The sequence below is a fragment of the Magnolia sinica genome, chromosome 12, assembly GCF_029962835.1.
Source record: "Magnolia sinica isolate HGM2019 chromosome 12, MsV1, whole genome shotgun sequence".
In the NCBI taxonomy this organism is placed as follows: Eukaryota; Viridiplantae; Streptophyta; class Magnoliopsida; order Magnoliales; family Magnoliaceae; genus Magnolia; species Magnolia sinica.
Window position 1 is genome coordinate 55,629,263 of NC_080584.1, and position 11,498 is coordinate 55,640,760.

Consider the following 11,498-nt stretch of genomic DNA (forward strand, 5'->3'; position numbering starts at 1 on the left):
TAACAAATTTGATATCGAGTATTGGCCGAGAACAACTATCAAAGGTCAGATCGTAGCCGACTTCATAGCGGGGTTCACCGCTTAGAATAGTGAAACAGGTCTGCCAAGCTTAAATGCGCTCATAAGATCAACAGAAGATCCTATCACAGCTCCCATTCCTCAGGGTGTGAGGGAAGCTAAGGTTGAAGACAAGTTGGTGTTGTTCGTGGATGGTTTAGTGAATTTGAAGCGAGGAGGAGCCGAGATCATTCTGATTGCACCTCACACAACGACAGTCAAGTATGCTATATGACTTGGATTCTGAGCCTCTAATAATGAAGCAGAATACGAGGCCTTGTTAGTCGGGCTCAGGTTAGCGACTACCTTGAGAGTCCGAGTCCTAAATGTTAGATGCGACTTGCAACTCGTCTTAAATCATATATCTGCAGAATATGAGGTAAAGGAAGCTTGAATGATGAATGAAGCTCAGAGGCTGATGGGACAGTTCCAGGAGTGCAACATCAGCCAAATTCCATGGGCGGAGAACTCTTGGGCTGATGCTCTTGCTAAGCTCGCTTCGGCAATAGAAGAGAGGATCCCGAGGTTTATTTCAGTAGAATTCCTGGATAAACCAAGTATCGAGGGTCATGAGGTCATCTAACTTGCACAGATGATTCCGTGCTGGATGGATCCGATAGTCGAGTTTCTTAGAGACGGAAAGGTCCCTGAGTATATGGCCGAGGCACGACGCTTAAGGGATAGATTGGTTCGGTATACTATCATCAAAGATACCCTATGCAAGAAGGGATTTTCTCAGCTATATCTGAGGTGCCTGCGACCAGACGAGGCCGAGCACGTGATCAGAGTGATCCATGAAGGAATATGTTGGAATCATTTCGGGAGCAGAGCCCTGGCTCAGAAAATCCTCTGTCAAGGATACTTCTGGCCGACTATCTAAGCTGACTTTAGAGACTTCACTCAGAGGTGTGATAAATGCCAAAGGTTCGCAGCCATCCTCATGCAACCGGCAGAAGAGTTGACTCTTATAAATGGGCCTTGGCCATTTACCCAGTGGGGGATAGACATCATCGGTCCTCTACCTTAGGGCAAGGGATAGACAAAGTATGTAATCGTGGCGGTGGATTACTTTACTAAGTGGGCTGAGGCCAAACCTGTGGCCAAGAACACTGAGCAGGAGGTGACAGACTTCATCTGAAAGAACATCATCTGCCAATTCGGTATTCCACATACCATTGTCTCGGACAATGGGAAGCAGTTTGACAACGATAAGTTCAAGACCAAGTGTCAAGAGCTCACCGTCAGGAATGCCTACTCATTACCTCAGCATCCTCAGTCGAATGGTCAGTAGAGACGGTGAACAAAATAATAAAGGGTCATCTCAAGACCAAGTTGGAAAAAGCTAAAGGCGCATGGGCAGACGAGCTCTCGTTTGTGTTATGGGCATATAGATCGACAGCTTAGACAGCAACAGGGGAAACACCATTCTCTCTCTCCTATAGAGTAGAGGCAGTTATACTGGTTGAGATAGGGTTTTCCACTGCCCGAGTACAATCATATCACGATGGATAGAATGCTGATCAAATGATAATGAGCCTCGACCTGGTTCAAGAACTGAGAGAGTTGTAGACTACGGATCACATCTCGACATCAACAGGTCGCCTGTTTCTACAACTCCCGGACCAAAACAAGACCTTTCTAACCAGGAGATCTCATTTTTTTTTGTGTGTTCCAAAACACATCGGAGCCTGGAGTAAGATCCTTAGGGCCTAACTGGGAAGGTCCCTATCGAGTTGTCAGTTCGGTAAAGCCTGGTTCTTACCGGCTCGAGACTCTGGAAGGGCGCCTTCTACCACATCCGTGGAACGTAGAGCATCTGAAAATCTACTACTCCTAAAGGGAGCAATGTAAGGGTTGGCCCATTTCATCGAAAGTCTATTGTTTTAATAAAAGAAGCTCTTTTTTACAAAAATTTGTCCAACTCTACACAATCTATAGGGACCCCCATCAGGAAAAAGGTCCTGAGGGAAGGTTAGCTGTCCAATAGGATGGCCGACCCATCTCTCGAGTACACCATGAGGGACCACCTCTCATGTGCAGAGGCGGTGTCCTTCGGTGAGCAGACTCTTATAGAGGAGGTTAGCTCGTCCCTTGATAATCATTCGATAGATTAATAATCATCAGTCATCATTCAACCATCGACATATAAAAGAACATATCATCATTCAAGGATTACTCATTCATAAAACCATCATCCAAAAGACTATCATCCAGAAATATCCAAAAAATCATCATCCAAAAATATTTAGCAAAAAGAAAAAGATTAAAAGCTACTTGGCAGGAGGTTTGGGGTTGAGAGGCTGAGGAGAAGGGGGAGCCTCAAAGTCGGGAGGAGGAACCTCAGAGTCAGGAACTCGGCCAGGCTGACCCCCATCGACTGGCCCCTCGGCATCCTCAGTGGCGAGGGAATCAAGGTTGATGTTTGGGTATAGTTTCCGGACGTCGTCGATGTAAGCATTGTAGCTGCAGAAGTAGAACTTATTAGCCTCGACGGTCCTTTTTGCTGAAGACTTAAACTCTTTAATGGCAGCAACAATCATCGAGGCAATTGAAGCCTCGGACTCAGTACGTTAGGCCGCTTTTGCCTCCTCGACTACGACCATCAACTCTTCCACATCATCGACCTTTGCCCATTCCGACTCACCAATCAAACAAGCATTACCCCCCTCAACTGAACCGAGATAAGCTTTGACCTCCGCAAGCTCAGACGAGATATCATTGCAATGAACTTGGAGCCCGATAACCTTCCCTTGATACAGCAACACTCACAACTTCTCCTCGGATAGCAAGCCTTGAAGCTCCTCCCACTCCTCTCATAGTACTCTGGCTTTGCCTTGGAGAGCTTCTATCTTCATGTCATTTTTTTTATTTCCCTCAATCTCTCTCGAGTTAATAGGAACATTGGCATGGCCAGATTTGAGATGAGAGTATGAGCCAGGAACAATTTAAAAGCAAAAGAGGGGAGAATCTTCATGCGAGAGTCACCTTGTAGCAGACGGAGGTAATGTCGTTGATAAAGGACTCATGCCGCTTGGTGAGAAGGTTGGCGATTTCTTCTTCGAGGGCATGTTTCACTACCCAGTTGATCAGACCGGACATATGATAGCCCGGAGGAAATCTCAATCTTCCAGCCTCAGCAGCCTCAGGAAGAGGAACAGACCTTGCCGCCTCCTCAGTACCACTGGCAGCTGAGACTTGAGCCTCAGCCATTGTAGCGCCTCCATTCCTAGGAGGGGAGAGCATTTTGTCAGCAGCTCGGATAGTCTCCTCACACTCGGAAGAAGATGGGATTGCGATGCAGGGCTGTTGGGAGGCTGGTGGGGGCATTTCGTGGGCTTGAGGGGCGATGGCAAGTTGGAGGGTCCGAGTCTGAACGATCCCGGCCCTAGACGCGGCCGTAGTGCTGACTCTCGTGACATTGACTGAAGCTGCAGCAATAGAAATTGGAGCTACAACAATTGAAGCCTCGCCTTGAGTCTTTTACCTCTTTCGAGGAGTTATCTCCACTTAAGGTTCGGCAAACAACTTGTCTTTAAGGGGCGAGGGCTTCCTCTTTTTAGATTCAGAAGCTTTCCTAGATCCAGAAGCTTCGGCCATACCTATACAAGCAGTAGGAGATTAGAAAATTTTTGAATTCAGGGGACTGTGGTATGATGAGGAGGTATTGACTTAGAGTAGAGGGGAGCGTCTTAAGTCTGCAGAGTCCGGACTAATGTAGATTGTCCGGAGTGATCACGTAATGCCAGGCGTGCTGCTCTTCTGTGCGTAGCCTCGCTATGACAATCTGATTCTTGTGGAGAGAAGAAAGTTGGGGGGCTCCCTTTGGCTATTCTATAAAAAAAGGGGGTAAAGTTCGGTTAGAAAGGGTCGGGTCAGAAAATCATGAAGGAAATTAATACCACTCAGGGTTTGACCTGGGAGAGAAAATCGAGTGGGTACTCAGACCTGTTAATTCCTGTTCTTAGCCGTAGGTGCTTCCCATTCGCCCGATGCCCAAAACCACTTGTTCTTCCAATCTTTGTTGGAAGAAGGAAGTTTAAGGACGAGGCCTGAACCCTGATGGGCCTGGGCAGTAAAGTAGTACCAATATTATTTATTACTGTCATGCTTGGCTTAGTAAAGCGTCAGGAACTTGTCGGGCGTTAACTCTTATATTCTATCTTGGTGCCATATCATGTATGACGCCATCAATATTCTCCAGGCGTTGGGGACGAGTTGGCTCGGGGTTAGTCTCAGACATGCAGTCATGGCACGGATGAAGGGATGTAACAGAAGCTAAAGCCCGTATTACAGAGCGTAAATGAAGATGACAACGTCACCCTCGGCAGGGTCCCCTGGGGTGTCATGGGTGGCGGGTGCGCATATCTAGATGGAGTCTGGGATCTGAAATTCCTCTCGAACCCAGTCCATCTGGGACTCGATGAGCACCTAACCCCCAATGACGAGCTCCGTAGCTCGGCCACCTAAAGGTCCAGTGGTAGCCCTCCCCTTCGGATCTTGAGATATTTTTTTTGTGTCCTTTAGATGAAGCACGTGACTTAGATCCTTTGCCCCTTATGGGCGGAGGATAGAGAGGTACCGCCTCTAAGGGGCCCTTGGAGGCTTCTTGCCTGGAGTCCGAGCTCTCTTGCCCGGAGTCACCCTCATTTGCATATCCTTCTCGGATTTCGTCTGAGCCGTTCGACATTGCGAAGGGTTGGAAATGAAAAGAAGAAGACCGAGAGAAGGCTGGGAGTAGTAGAGACTCATCGGAAATCGCCTGCTTACTTAGTTGGAAATCGCCTGCTCAAGTTTGCCAGAAATCGCCTACTCAGCTTGCCGAAAATTGCCTACTCAGGTGAACCTTTATAGCGAATGCTTTCGCAGAAAATATGAAGTGAAAGTTCCCCCAAAGAAGGGTATGAGGGCTTATATAGTCTGGAGATATCCTCTATAATTATGGCGAATCGGCACATCTGCATCTGAATCGTCATGAGCTGACCCTGCAAGACACGTGGCGACGAGTCATTAGCTGAGCACCGTCGAGCCACGCGCTATAGGCATCTAGCAGTTGTAGCGACGTTGTTCCATCTTCCGTAGTCCACGCGGCAGCCCTGCAATCATTCCGATGATTCGAAATTGTAACCGTCACCATGTGTTCATCCCACATAGGTCCACAGATGAAGAGCCTCAACGGTACGCCTTCTTGGCGATCAGGAGCCATAATTGCAGCCATACGCATTAAGTGAGTCGACTCGCCATAACTCAAGGGGTTGTGAATGCTTTTCCCCCCATGTATTTACTCTCTGAGTCCGAATCCGTACTCGCAGAGTAAGGGGCTTCTATTATGGGAAAATCTAGATCACGTTTTGACTCGAGGATGATCTCCGAGTAGCGAAGCTTGGAGAGGTCTCCGAGTAACAAGACTTAGAGAGTCTTCTGAGTATCGAGGCCTAACAGAGATGTCCGAGAGAAGAGGTTTGATGAAGTTATATTCTACTTGGCATTAGCCCCGAGGTGTGAGGTTGTTGTCATCCCTCGGGTTTGACTGAAAGAGTAGAGGCGACTAATACCATGTCCCAATATCACACAATCTATGGGATAATTGCACAACTGCCAACACCAACACGTTCGCCAGACGTGGTTAGTGGCTAAGATTGCGCCGAGAAATGTGGACACGTCTATCCCAGTTGAAAGGTATAAATAGTAATCAAATGCAAGGAAACAGGTACACAAAATCTCTCACCCGAAACTCTATCACACTACCTAGACCCAGATTCCTAGCCTGACTTTCGCATCGGAGGGTCCCTTGCTCTAGACAGGGTCTCCTTTGTCCTTCTCTTGTGCAGGCATCCAGAGGTCGGAGTTGAGAGCTCGGAACTCGGAGCGGGTGAACCAGATTTCTGCATCAACAGTCACTGATCAATTTAATTATTGAGTAATGCATAATTAAAGCTGATGCTAACATATAAAAAGATTGCAAAAGGAGAGATTTTTATACTTCAGCCGCATGTGCCCCTCGATACACAGGCACGGAGAAATTACACACATGACACTAACTTAAATTAAACTGTCACATTTAGAGCTCGCTGTCACAAAGTAACATTAAAAAAGAAAAAGAAGAAATTCGCTGCACAATCCTAATCTCTGGTTAGTGGACACTTGTTTGTCAAAATCGGCCGATTAGATGTTTTTCATATTTAACCATCCAATAATTATCCCTCGATTGAAAAGTCAGATAATCAACTACGCCCAACTTTTAATTCAGGATTTTGTCATTCGCCCATCTACGGTTGGACATACAAGATGAATCACCTGCAATATTACTTCCCAGGGCTAACCTCCTCATAATTTCTCAATATAAGAAGGAAAAAGAAAGAAGAATAAAAGTGTATTCCACTACACTATTTCTTCAAGCATAAAATATCCTAAAAATTCCTATGCTACTCGAAAAATTCACAGTAGATCAAGAACGAATGAGAAAGTAAATAGATAAATAAATAAACTAAAAAATAAAACCTGCAGGAGAGATGGAGAAATAAATGGGAGCCACTATTTTAATGGACAGCACTACCTTACTCGCGTCCATATACATGACCGTGACTGCTGATAACGAATGTGCATGAGACCCAACCGTCCATCAGGTATGCTGCATCATTTCTGCTAGGGGCGCAAAAACCAGGCACATCCAAAACTCTGACTTGGAGATGCAATATGTGTACCGTTGGAATGAGGAAAACCACGTTGTTACAGAATTCAGGACACCATAAGAATTTGGAAAAATACATGAATTTTTGCTGCTCCCCTATTACGTGGGCCTCTGATGTTTGGGGTTTAGGAAAAAGATTGTTTGGAATTAAGGCCAAAGATGTGATGGCGCACTTGATGGATGGATGGGATCGCATGGTTAATTTCATCCACCGTGGATGATGAATGTTTTATTTCATGGATTATCAAACTATATTCACATAACTGCGCATAACACATTAGGTACAAAAGAGAGGATGAATTTATCAGTCTTGGAGGCTGATGAATGTTTCAATCCCCACTCTTTCCACTGGTGTGGTCAACTTGAGCTTTGATTTCCTCGTGTCCAAACGCAAGCTAGCCAAACGGATGGAAGGAGAGCAGATACATCACGAAAGGCCCCACAGCTTAGGGCTGCAGGCAATCTTCATCTCAACCAGCTGGTGTAGATATCACACTTGCCTGTCCCTAGCCGGAGGCATACCAAAATATGATGTATCAGGCTGTATTGTACCATTTTACAGATAGAATTACATAACAAGCACGTACCTTCCAACCTTATCTTACTTGGGCAGCGAGGATTTCAATAGAGATACTTCTCCATGAACATCTAAACACCGTTTAATAGAAATCCATTTATAAAAGATTCCCTGCGTGTAGAAAAGAAATTCACTAAGACAAACTTTGAAATCCATGCAGAAATATATGTGAGGGGAAATAATGCATTCGATGAGGAAGGAATCAAAGAAGGATGTGAAGAATGTGAAGAAGAAGTATACATGATTATGAGCACAAGATTTCACAGCATGGCTGCACTTGAGAAAACCAAGCGTTTCAAAAGACCGGAATATAATGAAAGTTTTGCACCATTACTTAAAGAATGCCGATCGTCTGTGTTGGAAGGCACATGAAATTAAAGTGAGGTCGCTTCTAATTGGTCTCTGTCATTTCATTTCCCATGACTCCTGCTGACAAAATAGGCCGAGTTTCTCTGTCTCAAATAGATTGGCTGCTACACAACAAAAGTTTTACCGTGTGAAACTTGTCTGGGTCCGCATGATTTCTGTGTTAAATCCATACCGTCCATTTTTTATTTTTTTTTCAAATATTAATATAGCATAAGCCCAAAAATGAAGTACATCCAAAGCTTAAGTGGACCTCACCACAAGAAGCAGTGGAGATAACCTTCCTAGGGCCATACCTGAGGCTTAATTTCCATCTAATCTGTTCATAAGGTCACACATACCTGGATGAAGGAGGTATGTGGCCCAAGAAGTTATCAACATTAGCGTTAATTCCTATTATTTTCTGTAATGTAGTTCACTTTAGCTTTGGATCTGCCTTGTTTTTGTCCTATTTTATAATGATCTAAAAAAATAAATGAAGGGTGTGGACATAAGAAATACATCATCATAGCCCACGTAAATTTCATAATTCAGTTGCTCGGTGTGTGGTGCAGCACATTCCAGGAAGAGAAGAAAACCGGAAGTGCTGACTGGTGGAACTTTCATAGCCCCATAACAATGTATGGATCTGATCCACACCATTCATCCATTTTTTTGTTTTTTATTCTTACCACTACAAGAAAATAGGCATTTAGCCACAATTTTTTAGCCTTAGTTGAAAAAATGGAGGCTAAATGTGTCTTTTAGCCTCGGTCGCTAAGGAACTGAGGTTAAAAGTTCAACTTTCGCCTCAGTTGTATAGGAACCGAGGCGAAAAGTCTACCTTTTAGCCTCAGTTGCATAGGAACCGAGGCTATAGTTGGTGTGGCGAGATACCACAAATCTAGCTCAGCACTCAAAGCTGGTGCCTTTTGTAGCTATAGTTGGTGCAATAAATGACCTGACGAGATACTTGCACAACTGCTTCCTGTGCTCCATTGAATTACCAAAATTGGGAGATGCCAAAAATGAGCAGAGGGCTGCTCTGATGTTTGATTCAATGGTTCTATTTTTTTAGGTATTGGGCTTGATACTTTTTCTAATTGTAGCAATAATATGTTTGGGGGACCTGTGGATATTCTTCATTTGGATGCTCATCCAGATATCTATCATGCTTTTGAAGGAAACAAATATTCGCATGCTTCATCAGAATACATCAGTTGGATCAACTGACATAACTGACAAAACTGTTTCCTATCACTTCTTATGTTGTTAGTCTCCCTATATATTGTTACACATACAATTTGTTATTGGTAGACTCTCATGTCTTATCCAATGGCATAATACATGCTAATAATTAGCCATTTGCATTGATTAGTTGGTGCCAGGTGTCACAGAGTTCATGATAGCAGAACTGCTTTACTTGCAATGGATGGATCCAAACCTGCCAATTTATCTTTACATCAATTCAACTGGAACGACTCGTGATGATGGTGAAACGGTATGTTGGTTCTCATTTCCAATTTTTATTTTATTTATTTATTTATTTTTAAAAACTGAATTGTGTGACTCTTTGATAATCTCCATCATGCTGATTGTGCCAAAAATGTCAGGTATGTCAAGATTGTATTCTACATGTGATTGTGTATGCTTGCTTGTGAGGAATTTCAGGTTTAATTTGTAATATTTGTTTGCATCTCATTTTATCATGTGCAATCCTGTTCCAGTACATAAAGTTGAAAATTGTTTGTGTTGCTTATGCCTCAAATACTTGCTAAATTCATCATTTTGACAGTTCATCACCAATTAGGAGATACTACGAGCCAAATGATGGCAATGCCTCAGTGAAGAAGAGAACTAATGTGTTACTTCTTGGTGATCGCCTTGGAGATCTAGGAATGTCTGGTGGTTTGAACTATGAGAACCAAATTGTTGTTGGATTCTTGTAAGTAAATCAATACCTTTCTATCTTTTATAGTTATAAATTGTCAGTTTTCCTTTTTCCTGTGAACCGTTACTTGTAGATAAATGGTCTTAGTTGAATTTGTTGGGGTTATGATTCAAAAGCTTGTTCCATCTGCAGAATTCCAATCAGAATGCCATATGCTACCCTAAAATCAGTTAGAATATTTCCCAGTTTCAGATGAAGTTATAGATAACTAAACAAAAGAAGTCCTATGAATTTTATGTTGATGGGAACAAAGCCTCAATTGCATGATCTCCCCCTAGCTTGGAAGAACTTGGCTTTGTCGAGTCTAATTTAATTTACTGCACCTAGAGTTATGGGTTGATGTGCTGATGATCAGTGGAGATCTGTGTGCATTCAGACCTTGGTCAACCTTTTCATTTCACCAGACATAATTTGTGCTGCAATTTTTTCATTAAAATTCAACCAGGTTTCTTGATTATTAGTTTTTTCTGTAACTTTTGATAAAAGAATCTATTGATTAAGTCTGGTTTCTATTTTCGTCTTGACTCTCATTTACGGCGACAGTAGCATATCACTCAAATTTGGTTTTCTGTGTGAAAGTTGTTTGGTTGAAAACATTACACATTCTCATGTAATATCTCCACCGTATTTCATTTCTTGTTTGAGAGTTTCCTTTTCTAGAAAAATGGAGTGATTTGAAACGAATTTCTTTCTTTGTGAAAACAAATTCAGGTGCGGGCATGGGTATTTCGATGTGGAGAACAATGAGTACACTCACCGGGAGATGTATACGATTGGTGGAAGTACAAATCCCACCATAAACAGCTAGGGCAACACATATCTTGCCTCGACGAATCGCTTTGCCAAGAAGGTAATGTAACAGTAACAATTAAATTCTCTAACATCTTCACTACCATAAATTACAATTACAAATTGAAAAATGATATGAGCAAGCTCTATTAGAGTAGATTCCCACCACTAATCTTAGTATATTTGAAATATCTATTATAGATTAGATTATATTTGTATAGAGCACTGGGTATTGTGTTCTCCTTGCTAGTCTAAGCCAGAATATAAAGAAGGATGGTTGTGTCAGCCTATCAGGTTAGCAGCCAACATTAAACTTGTGCTGATGTTTTTATCATGAATCTTGACAACTTTGAGATTTGTTTATTTTAAAAAATTGAGAATGAGTCTTGATTGAGCATGCGCAGGTTCGGGGGCTCCCTTGTGCCCATAATTTCCATATGGAATGAATTGACAAGTGGCTCCGACTGAATGTGAAGTGCCCCCGTTACCGTTACTCCGTCTTCCCTAACCTCGATCTCAGTGCCCTCTCCAACCTTCGCGCTGACTCTGGGCGTCCCTCTGCTAGTGTTTTGACATCCACACGCTACGTGCACACACAGCCAGCAGGCCAGAGCTACCTGTTGAGGTTGCAAGGCTTGCTACGCACAATCCAAATGGAGAATGCTGGTGGAGGCAATGATGACGTTGGCCTAGAAGCAGCAGAAGATGGACGGGTAGTGTTATCTCAGGGTCCGCCAAGCACGATGGCACCGGTGATGACGGGCGCGACCATGACTTTGTGTTATTTGTGGAACCTAATGTTGTGTAACAGTTTGATTGAGTTAAACTTTAAATAGACTGTTGTTAACTGTTTTGTTGGTATTGTGGCTTTCATGATTGATTGTTTCATGAGTGGATGAAATGAATGGATTAGTAGTTTAAATAAATATTTTAAAAAAATAAAAATTTTTAGCCTCAATTTGTAACTGAGGCTTGGATTTAGCCTCGGTTGTTGAGAAGCAAGGCTGAAATTCCGGTGGCTAAAGGCTCTAACCTCGGTTGTTGAGAGCTGAAGTAAAAAATAGATTTAGCTTCAATTGGAGGCAATTGAG

General features: G+C 43.1%; 1 long non-coding RNA gene across 1 annotated transcript; it reads left to right on the forward strand.

Annotated features, from left to right (window-relative positions):
* The first annotated feature begins 10,670 nt into the window (after nucleotides 1-10,670).
* On the forward strand, nucleotides 10,671-11,295 carry LOC131220529 (uncharacterized). Its single transcript, XR_009158663.1, has 2 exons — nucleotides 10,671-10,701; nucleotides 10,812-11,295. It is a non-coding gene; the product is annotated as an uncharacterized LOC131220529 (long non-coding RNA).
* Nucleotides 11,296-11,498: the final 203 nt, after the last annotated feature.